This window comes from Echinops telfairi, unplaced genomic scaffold (assembly GCF_000313985.2).
Source record: "Echinops telfairi isolate 266 unplaced genomic scaffold, ASM31398v2 ScPeMD7_7420;HRSCAF=8458, whole genome shotgun sequence".
NCBI lineage: Eukaryota > Metazoa > Chordata > Mammalia > Afrosoricida > Tenrecidae > Echinops > Echinops telfairi.
In genome coordinates this window covers 21,656,872-21,668,304 of record NW_022111320.1, presented here as the reverse complement: position 1 = coordinate 21,668,304, position 11,433 = coordinate 21,656,872, and the positions used below count along the sequence as shown (strand labels likewise).

At 40.5% G+C, this 11,433-nt stretch overlaps 1 non-coding gene across 1 annotated transcript; it reads left to right on the top strand.

Annotated features, from left to right (window-relative positions):
• Window positions 1–778: 778 nt before the first annotated feature.
• LOC115872135 lies at window positions 779–908 on the top strand. Its single transcript, XR_004047674.1, has one exon. It is a non-coding gene; the product is annotated as a small nucleolar RNA SNORA44 (small nucleolar RNA).
• Window positions 909–11,433: the final 10,525 nt, after the last annotated feature.

Here is an 11,433-nt window from a genome sequence, read left to right as displayed (position 1 = left end):
GCATATGGAGAAATGCTACACCTCTGATAAAAAACCACGTGTTATTGCCTTGTTCTATTTGATTGCCTCTTGGTCTATATACAGCTCTCACACCAGGTTTCCTCTCTATCAAGTTATTTTTCTCCATCATTCCTTCCATTTTTTCATATTATAATCATTTGAAGAAAAGTATCAAATGCAGCCCCGTTAATGCAGTTGGGAGCTAAGTTCTACCTTCTTGGGAATAGTATCGACATTAATTATGTGGGACTGTTCTGTAGTGCAGATTTGTCTTTTCTATACATTTATTTGTTAATTTATTAAATCATTGGTATACAAAAACTTGAACTCATTAATATGTATTTCACACTTAGGGTTATAATTGAATACTATTTGATTCCATCATTGGCCATTGGGTGCACTTCCAGTTGACTCCTGTGCATCTATCATTGAGTTTGTTTCCTGTTTGTTGAGTATTTCAATTTTGGGCACTGCAAGATATTTCAGGCTTATTTTGCATTCTTTATCACAGACCCACCATCTGCCATTTCCTCAAAAAACACTGGTTCTCTAAATGGAAAATGGTATTGGAAACAAAATCTGGATAGAGAGTGTCCTCACCGCTTCTAGGCCCCCTCGGGTAACACAGCAAACAAATACATATGTGTGTGTGTTAACACAAGATGTCACTGAGTGGGAAAAGCAGTTGAGAACTTGTGGTGTAAGTTCATTCAGGGGATCCTCGAGACCGGGAAAAAAAAAAAAGGCCTGGCAACCTCTCAAAAAGATTACAGATGTGGAGCATGTTCCCAAGGTCGGTGGCTAGAGTGGCCATCTGATCTCCAAGTGCGTGCAAGAGCAATGTGGAGAGACTGGGACAGCTCAGGCCAGCAAAGTATCTGCAGCTGCCACTTGCCTTTCCTACAAAACTCTCCAGGATCTGGACAAGGAAGCCTCCTACCTAAGTCTAGTTTTCTATCAGCTTCCATGTAGATCTGTGGCTAGTAAAACAGCCTTCAAATGCGATGAAGCACAAAAGATCTAGCGTTTTGAGCATTGAAGCACTAAAGGAAGAAAACTTCAAGCAGGCTGTTTTGTATACAGCAGGAAAAAAATTTAAATGTACCTGACTTAATAAATAAAAATACTTGTGAGGAAAAAAAAAGATGACAGGTGCTGAAATCACAGCTCTGGAACAGCGTTCTGCTCTTGACAACACGGGTTGCTACGAGTTGGAATACAGTCAAAGGTAACTAATATAGCATGGCATACTAACACATAAATATGTAAACACCTCTATAAATATATATCCACTTGTATGTATATTAAGCTGAAAATGAGTTCAAACTGATGTTTTAGATTAGAATCCAACACCACGTTGATCATTCTGTTCTCTCCTTCCTGGTCTTACAGCCTCCCACTACAACAGTGAGAAGCCTCGCTCCTGCTCTGCACCACTTGTTTCCTTATTTCATCCCCCAGACACATATAATGATTTCTCCATTGTTAACTCATTTACTCCTGGGAAAACAACTTTACCAAATCAAATAGTGTATTTATGCCTCATTTCCATTGCTTTTCACTGTAGTCTCTAAGATGAAAATCTTGAAGGTAAATATTTTCAAAACTCTGTTAAGATTTCTGCTTTACCTGTGAATTACTTAGTTAATAATGTATGAGTTTCTTGGTCATATGTATCAGGATAATGAAACTTAGGTGGATGAGCGATCTTGCCTGAGGTCACACAGTAGCATGCAGTTTACGCGATATAAATCTAGTATGGTTGAATTTGGGCTCATTAATATTATTGTATTAACTCCCAACATTATTAATACTGGCATTGTTTCAGCTTATAAATCTTACTATAGTTAGCTATCGATACAACTTGACCTAAAATTATTTTTGATGTATTTTTCTAGATAATAAATAAAATGTGACCCAATATCAGTAAATGTATATCATACTACCATGCTCAAATATTGTCATTTATTTCTTTTGCTTGAGCAAAACTATTATAATATTTTAGATGGATGTGTGAGGGTGTGGGGAGTGTATAATATTTTTATAAGACAGCAAGTCAAGGTGTATTTTTTTCACTACATTATTTGATCAATAGCTATGCTAACTTTGATTGCAACATATATGACTCTTTGTATATCTCCAAGTTTCTAGCAAAATAAGAAAGAGATGATAGTTATTAATCCAGGGTCCAAAGACATGGAAGATCATCAGTGTTACCAGTGTAAGTTCAGATGTTTGATGCTTAATCGTATCGCTGCCTAAAGACAAATTGAGAGGGGGAGGGGATTTCTAGAAAATAGAATCTCCAACTAATGTGTGTTGTTTATGAACTGCTAAGAGTCCTGAATGGCAATAAAATCCATTTCACAATACAGATAGGTTATGTGCTTTTATAGGTCCCAGGAGGGTGCTGTGTTGGTGTAGTGAAGAGAACATAGGATCTGGGGCCAGACAGATCTTGAATTTAGATACTATCATTGGACTTGAATTTAGACACTATCATTGGATAAACATTGAATAAGTTGGCTTATTCTTTAAACAAGGACATGCAGAATTATTCTGCCAGTGGCTAAAAGGCCTGGCTTCCACAACAATCTGACTTGGCAGGTTTCACAGTGTGCAGAAGGAGAAGCAAATCCCCACTCCACAGCCTTTCTTTAACCCAAATATAGATTCTCCTTGGCCTTGCCAGTGCTGTGTCTCTTGCCTATTTGTGAGTCACTGCCTCCTGCCCTGTGTGGATATGGCACCTGCTCTGTGCTCCAGTTCAATTGCCAGGGGATAAAAATAGCAAATACATCTCTCTTTAAGGTGATTTCCAGATACATCAAAAAACCTGCTGTACCAGATACCAGGGCTCTGCCCTATAGCCCCCTCTTGATAAAGCCAACTGCCTCTCATGATCTTCTCAATCATGGCTTCATTTGGCGAGCTTCCTAGGATCACCTTATCAAGAGGGGCAGAGGATGCATGTGCGATTTGCCTGATTTGAAATTGAGTCCCGATGAGTTGTTTTAAATGCTGAGGGATTAAAAAGACTAGAAAGACTCTTCACATGGTCTCCTTTTGATAGGTCACATGAAATCACAGCTCTCAAAGGAGGATGCATTGACCAGATCACTATTGAAGGTTGGCAACAAACTTGTGAACAGAGCCCCCAGCAAATACAGGACGTTATACCAAAGATGTGATGAAGACTCCAAGGAATATGACTCACCCTGCACCACAAGAGAATGTGTCATGTAGTCCGAAATATAAACTAGACGCCCATGAACAGACAGCAAAGATGCAAAGCGACAGCATATGACAAGTGCACGATGCGTCTGCGAGTGTTGAGAGTGATGGGAGGAAGTGTTCCCTGAGCTTAACTTCACAAGATCTTAAAGAAGCAGGCGGTGTTTTGTTCCATGGGGTATGGCACTTCCATGAGTCGAGCCAGCACTACAGCATATTACAATCATAGCATGAAAGCTGCACCTTGCACAAGGTTCCCTGGCAAAGCACACAAGTGGGATGGAAATCCATTCTTTATTGGCTCACCAATCAAAGAACCCCCAACTCAAGGTTGAATTTGCCCAAACGAAAAGAAAGGTGTTTTACTCTAATTTTCACAAATAGCCACTCTGGAAAATCAAGTACTTATTTCATTTATTCCCTCATTCAATCATCAAGACAGAGCCCTGATAGCACAAGGGGGCAAGCAGTGGGCTACTAACGGAAAGGTCCATGTGTAATCTCAGAAACCCCAGAAGTACATCTCCTCTATCCTACAGATCACAATGAGTCAGATTCAACATGAAGGCAGTAGGTTTGATTTTTGCTTCCCTCATCAGTAGATGTTGGATCTTATGGATTATCACTGAATTAAGCTGGTGATAGGTAGATGAGTAAGATCACTTCCCTGCCCTTGATGAACCAACAAGCCAATGCCCAGGGATGCTGTAGAAAGGATAGGCTCACTAAGGAGCTCCTTCATTTAATGCATTCACTCATGTATTACTTTAACGCCACTATCATATTAGTAATTGGAATTAGAAGACTTTTACATAATAGAAATCTCTTACTTTATGACTTTTTGTAAGGTATAGAGCAAATGTGCATACATTGCCTTCTGATCCTCATAACAATTCATGGACAATCCCAGATGAGAACCAATTTCCATTTGGTGGCTGCTGAAGCTCTGCAGATCACATTGGGACCTAGATGTAGTGAGACTCAAGGGTGTCCATTGTGGCAATTACAACAATGACTTCACATTTTAATGTCATCATTTTTATTTGTATCTCTTTTAAATGGATAAAGATGTCTTCATGCCAAAAGAATCTCAACAAAGCAACCAAGATAAAATGCCCTTTGCTGGTAATAAACATTTTTATTCCAAACTTTTATTCTGTTCTTTAACTGGGGGACTAATCTGAAAGTTCTCGAGTGATTTTTTTCGGAAGTAAATGATCAGCCACTCTCACTTCCTAACACAGTTGACGTCATCAGACGACATTTTGTATGTTGACCTTGGTTTCCCAGAATGCCATAGCACACATGTAGGGAGAAGACAGCCTTGGTAGTAATTCAGTGAAGCTTCCGACCAACTCTAGGCTCTATTTCTTCTCACAATGATGGCTTTCCTTGTCCAATTTGTCCTGATCATGAAGACTTGTCCTCAGTGATCTAGCCCATCCTTCTTTCTTGCCCTTACTCTGTAAGCTCTCCAGCCCTCCTCACGTAGATTCTAGATCCATCTTTCAATGCATGTCACATGAGTCTCCTATTCACACCCAAGCGCAAAACCACAGCAACTCTAATTGCCTGTTAATAAAGGTCAAACTCCTTACCTTAGAATTTAAGGCCTGTATTATTCCAGGTAGATTAAAGAAGCAAATTCATAGAGATATTCATATGTGCATAATAAAAGGGTTTACATACAAGAGCAGTTAAACATTAAGAAACCATCCCAGCCCAGTCCAAATCAAGTACATAAGTCCGATATTAGCCCATATGTCTAATACCAATACATAAAGTCCTCTTCTGACTCATGAAACACATCTAATGACACTGAATGCAGGATGATCACAGGCCAGTGGATGGAAGGTCTTTTGGATCCAGTGGTGGTGTAAGCATCTCAATGCTGGCAGGGGTCTCCATGTGGGTCCTCAGGCTCCATCAGGTTCGTTGTCCATAATGTCAGCCTTGTCCATAGAGTCTCCAAGGGAGTGAACAGAGAGAGCATGTTCCCTGCCTCCAGGGAGGAAATCCAAGCATTCCCAGAATTCTCAGGAGAAGGCCACATACACACAGAGGCCTCATTTGTTATATCTTGAATGACAGGCCAAACTCCACCCCTTCACTCGTAATCCTCTCAAATGGACACCAGATTATGTAACTACCCCAAGGCCTTCGTGATGAGCTCAACCTTCTTTCCAATTCATTGTTTCCACTATTCATCTTGGATCTCAGGTATCTAGCGCTGCTATGACAGAATTACCATAAGTGCATGAGCTTCACGAACAAAATTTTATTCTCACAGTTCTGGAGGCTAGAAGGTCAAATTTAGAACACCATCTCTAGGAGATGGCTCTCGGTCTGTGCCGTGTCTGGAAGAAGGTCCTGGACTCTTCAGGGTCTGCTTCCTGGTTCCTGGGAGATCTCCATGTGTTTTAACACCTATTGTATCCCATGTTTCCTTCTTCCCCTTGCTTGTTTAATCTCCTTTATATTTCCAAGCAAACTGACTCAAGGCACTCACTGCACTAACTTGATGACTTAACATGATAAAGACAAGCCTTTCACACATGGGATTAAAATCATGGAGTTTACAATTCAACCGACAACATCTGTATCTATACTCAGCTTCGTGTGTCTCATATACAAAGGTCACTGGTACAAATACGTGGGCATCAAAATAATTCACCAAAAATACTCTCTCCACCCTCCACACAGTTACATAGACAAATTCTACTAGTACTATACCTAAATGTTATTTCCACAATGAAATTCATCTAGCTGGAAATAATGACTTATCCCTCAGAATGTCAATGTTTCCAATACTCTCCTCTTAAAGCCTTTTTACATTGCAGTATCTGCTTCTTGGGAATCTCTGGGTGGTACCAATGGTCAATATATTTGGCTGCTAACTGAAAGTTAGTGGTTCAAGTCTGCCCAGAAGCACCCTGGAAAAAAAGTGATCTACTTCTGAAATTTCAGGGATCAACAATATTTGGAGCACAGTTCTTCTTACTCCAAAAGACACACTTGGAGTTCACCATGAGTGGGTGTCAACTTGCCAGTAACTAATGGTGGTGAATCTCTTTCAGAACATAAGCATTCTGATGGCAGAGACTTCCTAATATGCAGCCCACCCTCATGGTGCAAGAGTTACGAGTTGGGCTGCTAATGGGAAGGTTAGCAGTTCAAAACCACCAGTGGCTCCACAGGAAAAAAATGAGATGTTCTACTCCGGTAAAATGTTGTAGTCTGGGAAACCCACAGAGGTGGGTAAACCATCCTGTACAGAAGCTATGAGTCGGAACTGCCTCGGTGGCAGTGATTTTGACTTTAAGACTTTGTTTATTGCAATACTTAGTATTTGTTAAATTCTCACAAAATAGGCATTTCATCCATAAATCATTACATGCATGACCGTTTCATAATCTGCATCACTCTTCACTAAAAGAAAAGTGTTTGTTTTCTAGGATCTCAGAGGGAGCAGAAGCTCTCTACTGATCCTTGTTATTTACAGCTCAGTGGAAAAACCATCCAAATGAAATCTCTCTGGATGCACCTGAAGGACCATCTGAGCTTCCAGCGATGTCTGACGGAGTCAGACAAGATTTGTTTCCTTGGCAGCTGTCAAAAAGGTGCATTGTTGATTGAGCTATAAAAGCAAGAACCTTGCTAAGAGGATATTCATGCACTATGTCATAATGAATTGGCACATCTCATCGCGTTTTCAGTTGTAAATACAACATTTGATTTTATCATTTGAATTTTTTAATTAGGGCCCTTATTTGTACATTAGAAATTAAAAGCCAAGTATGCTGATTAATAATTGCTCTTTCCTGGGCAAGTACATCAGACAAATGTACTAGATACGTTTGACAGGTGGCTATTGGATGCTTCAATGGAGAACCAGCTTCGGACTCCTTCATCCAAAGAAGACAGATGTACGGCACTCACTGCCAAGAAACACTCAAAGGTAGCAAAGTCCAGAAATTAAAGCTCCCGAGGGAGAGCTGGAAGGAAAGAACTCTGGGAATCAGTGATTTTAGGTATGAGGAGGCCTGGCCATTTATTGCACCTTGCCAAGCCAGCATGTGACTTGGGCCTCATGAATCATATTACTCATGCAACCTGCACTCACTCGGCCAGGGCTCTGCAGTGCAAAATGTAAAACAGACCCAGCCACCTTGACGAAATGGAATTCTCTACTGATTCTCAATCCCAGGAAATGAAAAAAGTCTACCCTTCTCTACTGTTTGAGAAAATGTGGTTGATCCCTTTTATAGCATTCGAAAAAATATTTCCATCCTAGAATACATGTCTACTTTCTGTGGATCAAGAGGGGTATGTTTACTTTTTCCTGGACACGTGTTAACCAGCAATCTCTTTGATAAGAGATTTGCAAAAGGGTCCTGGAGGCGCAGTGGTTAAAACCCTGCACGGCTTTCATGTACAGGGTGGCAATGAGTCTGAATCCACTCGATGGTGGAGGATATGCAAATAAAAAACAGCCGAGAGAGCTTCATTCCAAGTTCCAGGACCCACTGACGCTTTGATAAGTTGGTCAAGTGTTGAAAAACAACTGGCAAAGTGTGGAACGGGGCCTGGACAAGTCTGTAATGTTCCCTTGGCTGAGTTCGCTCCAGGACACAACGATGCTTCGCTCCACTTGTGGGTGAAATCGTCTTGCAGATGAGGGGTCATGGGCCAGGAGTGAGCAACTTTTTCAGGTGAGAGAGCTAGAGCAAGCAAATAAAAATGCAGAACAGCAATGATGATTTTTTTTTCTTTTAGCATTCGTAGGGGTCGAGGCAACTTTGATGCTTTGTATTTTGTCTGGAAGTTGACTTTGTTAAAGTACCATGTGCTCTGGAGTCCCAGGGAATGCTTTAGTTCTCCATTTTAGATAGAGCCGAAAAACAGCTTCTGAAAATATACCCCTTAAGGGCAAGGTCACATTGGAATACTTTCCAAATCCCTAGCCAGCGCTTTGCACGAGACTTTGATATATTTTAGGTATAGAAGTCTTCAATGAATAAGTGTTGATTGAATTTCCAAAGTTAGGATATGGTTAGTCCTATTTATATATCATGGGAACCCACACTAAAGAAAGTTTAGAGCAGCAACATAATATATTAGAAGTGGAAAAGACATAAGAATAAATAGAAATCAAAATAAAAGAAAGGGATGATAGGGGAAATGAATTTGCAACAATGAATATACAGATTTGAACCATGAAGACATTGATTAAGTTGCATGTAGGTCACAGAGAAGCACCGAATTCTACCACAAACTCTTTCCGAATATCCTGCCTGTTCCTTAACCTAGAAGCGTTACTTGTTATGAGAAGTGAATGTCTCTGTACGTCACCTTTTCCTACTGCGTGGCTGCTGCCTCCGCCCTGGAGAGGATGAAGGTCAAGCTTAACATAGGCAGGTGCTGTCTTCCAGTGCCTCAGCCTCACAGCCATGCAGCTGATGGCCCAGATCTAGATATTGCCGGTTTCGATCGAGGCTCCTACGACTGACACTTGGACTCATTACCGACTGTGTCCTGCACTGGATGGTGCCCCTTTCCCTGCTCCTTTCTCAAGTGTCAGTTGCCAGGCTCCATGTCACCATAGTTTACGTTTTCTGTTGTCTACTTTGGATAGAATTCTTTTAGTCACCGACGAAAATTTTGCAACTAGTCAACACACACACACACACACACACACACACACACAATTTCAGAGTTTTTCTGCTTCCAAGCTTCCCATGTAGTTCTTTCTGCCTGCTATGGTAGGTAGATTTGCTCACATCAAGAAGAGTGAGTGAAATTGCCTGATAATTTACTCTGGAAGCCTACAAGTGCATAAATATATAAACCAAAGTCCTCATTCCTTGGGATCTCCTTTTCTCCTGGGTCATAACTCTCTTGCAGGATAGCTTACACTTCAGAGTGCCCCTGCAGGGTCAGCTTAAGAGCCACCCTCTGTGGAACTATGCTTGGGTTGCACCCTTAATTGGCTTTCTTCTCTACTTCTCTCACTTACTGATTTGTATACTTAATGATTAACTTGCACACAAATCCTTCTTTGAGTTATCTAAAAATCTTGACCAAAGATCATTCACTTCCTCCACACTTTGTCACCTGTCCCTCTCTTGGCATGGATTTGGACAGGTATAGAAATCCCATGTGAGCATATTTATCTACAGATCAAGATTAATGTCATTCTTCAATTGGGGGTGGGGCGGCGGCTAGATAATCCAAAAGATACAAAAGCAGCAGCTTCTAATTGATAGATTGGTCTTCTTGCTTCAAACACAAGATGCAGAAGGCCTCATGAGGCCATGATCAGTTCCATTCAGAAATAGAGCTGCTCACTAAGCTTTATGCAGAGTAAAGACAAGCTGTTAACTTTCCTTTTTGAAATGTGTTATAGGAACATTGATTTACTGCCTACCATTTAACTTTTATGTACAAGCAGTCCACATTATAAATGAATTCTATTCTGTTTTGTTTTAATCATTATATTGGGGGCTCATACAACTCTTATCACAATCCATACATACATTCATTGTGTCAAGAACATTTGTACATTTGTTGCCTTCGTCATTCTCAAAACATTTGCTTTCTGCTTGAGCCTTTGGTATCAGCTCCTCATTTTTTCCTCTCCCTCCCCACTCCCCCTTCCCTCATGAGCCCTGGTAATTTACAAAATATTATTATTTTGTCATATCTTACACTGTCGGATGTCTCCCTTCACCCACTTTTCTGTTGTCCATACCCCAGCAAGAAGATTATATGTAGATTCTTGTAATCCATCCCCCCTTTCCACCCCAGGCATCAAAGAACAAAAACTCAAATCATTGTGAATGAGGGGAAGTGCAGAGTGGAGACCCAAGACCCATCTGTAGGCAACAGGACATCCCCTTACAGAAGGGTTCTATTCTTAAAGCTGTCTTTCAGTTTAAATTCTACATAAATTGGAACAGTTAGGTGTGGTTCATATCTTATCTCAGTTATTCAAATGTTTACCTTAGTTACAGTGTATAAGGTATCTTTTTTCTGTGGATAAAAAATTAGAGAAACACTACCATCTTTAAAATAATAGCACAGAAATAGTATTTTGGGTGTATCACAAAATAACTCTCATTTTGTATCATAAAACATTGTATGTCCCTCAATTTTTGAAGATAATAGGTTTTATGGGGGTCAGTTTGTATTGCTTGTACATAAAGAAGACATTCATAACCTGGAGACTGCCTGTAGTTATAATAAGATACATGGTTTTATTATTATTCCTTCTAATATCCCCAAGACAGGCAGCTGAAAGAGTGTATTGTCATCTCTGTAGGCCTACTTCTCAGAGAACCTGAACACTTTATTTTTTACAAACAGCTGTGCTTTCCAGGAATGAAATCATGAGATTGAGAGGGTAGAGAAGTGATAACTATCTCCCATCAGAAGGTGAGAAAAAGGCAATGTGAAGAAACACGACTTTCTCAGGCCACTCAAGGTGACAAAGCAGAGAAGAGAAGCACCCCAAAGCTGTGTGACATTCAGCTAACAGAACTTACTTCCCAGTTAATCGCCGCCATAAATGCAAGTGTCCCCTCTCTCTAACCTTCCCCAGACAGAAACAGGATGAATCATTTCTTCCTCTGAGTTTCCACAAGGCACCAACTCATGGGAATAGCTCATCATATGAGACAGTATCTGATGTTTCACAGTGAGCCGCTTGAGGGCTACTCCTCTCTTATTTGTCTCTTTATACTTGATAATAAGCCTGATTTATTTGTGTGCAGTGATTTATGGATTGACCGATTCTCATCCAGCAGCTCCATAGAAGAAAGACCTGGTGATGTACTCCTATGAAGATTAGGTTGTTTTAAGTGTTACTGAGTTGGTTCCAACCCTATAGCATCCTTATGCACAACAGAGCAAAGCACTGCCCGGTCCCGCTCCATCCTCACAATTTTTCTTATGCTTGAACCTATTTGTGTTAGTCTGGGTTGACTAGAGAAACAAATTCATAGATACTCATATGTATCTAAGAAAGAGGTTTATATAAAAGAGCATTGAATATTGAGAAAATGTCTAACGCCAGTCCAGAACAAGTCTGTAAGTCCAATATTAGCACATGTGTCTGATACCAATCTAAAAAGTCCTCTTCAGACTCACAAAATACATGCAATGAGGCTGAATGCAGGAGGATCACAGGCCAGTGGGTTG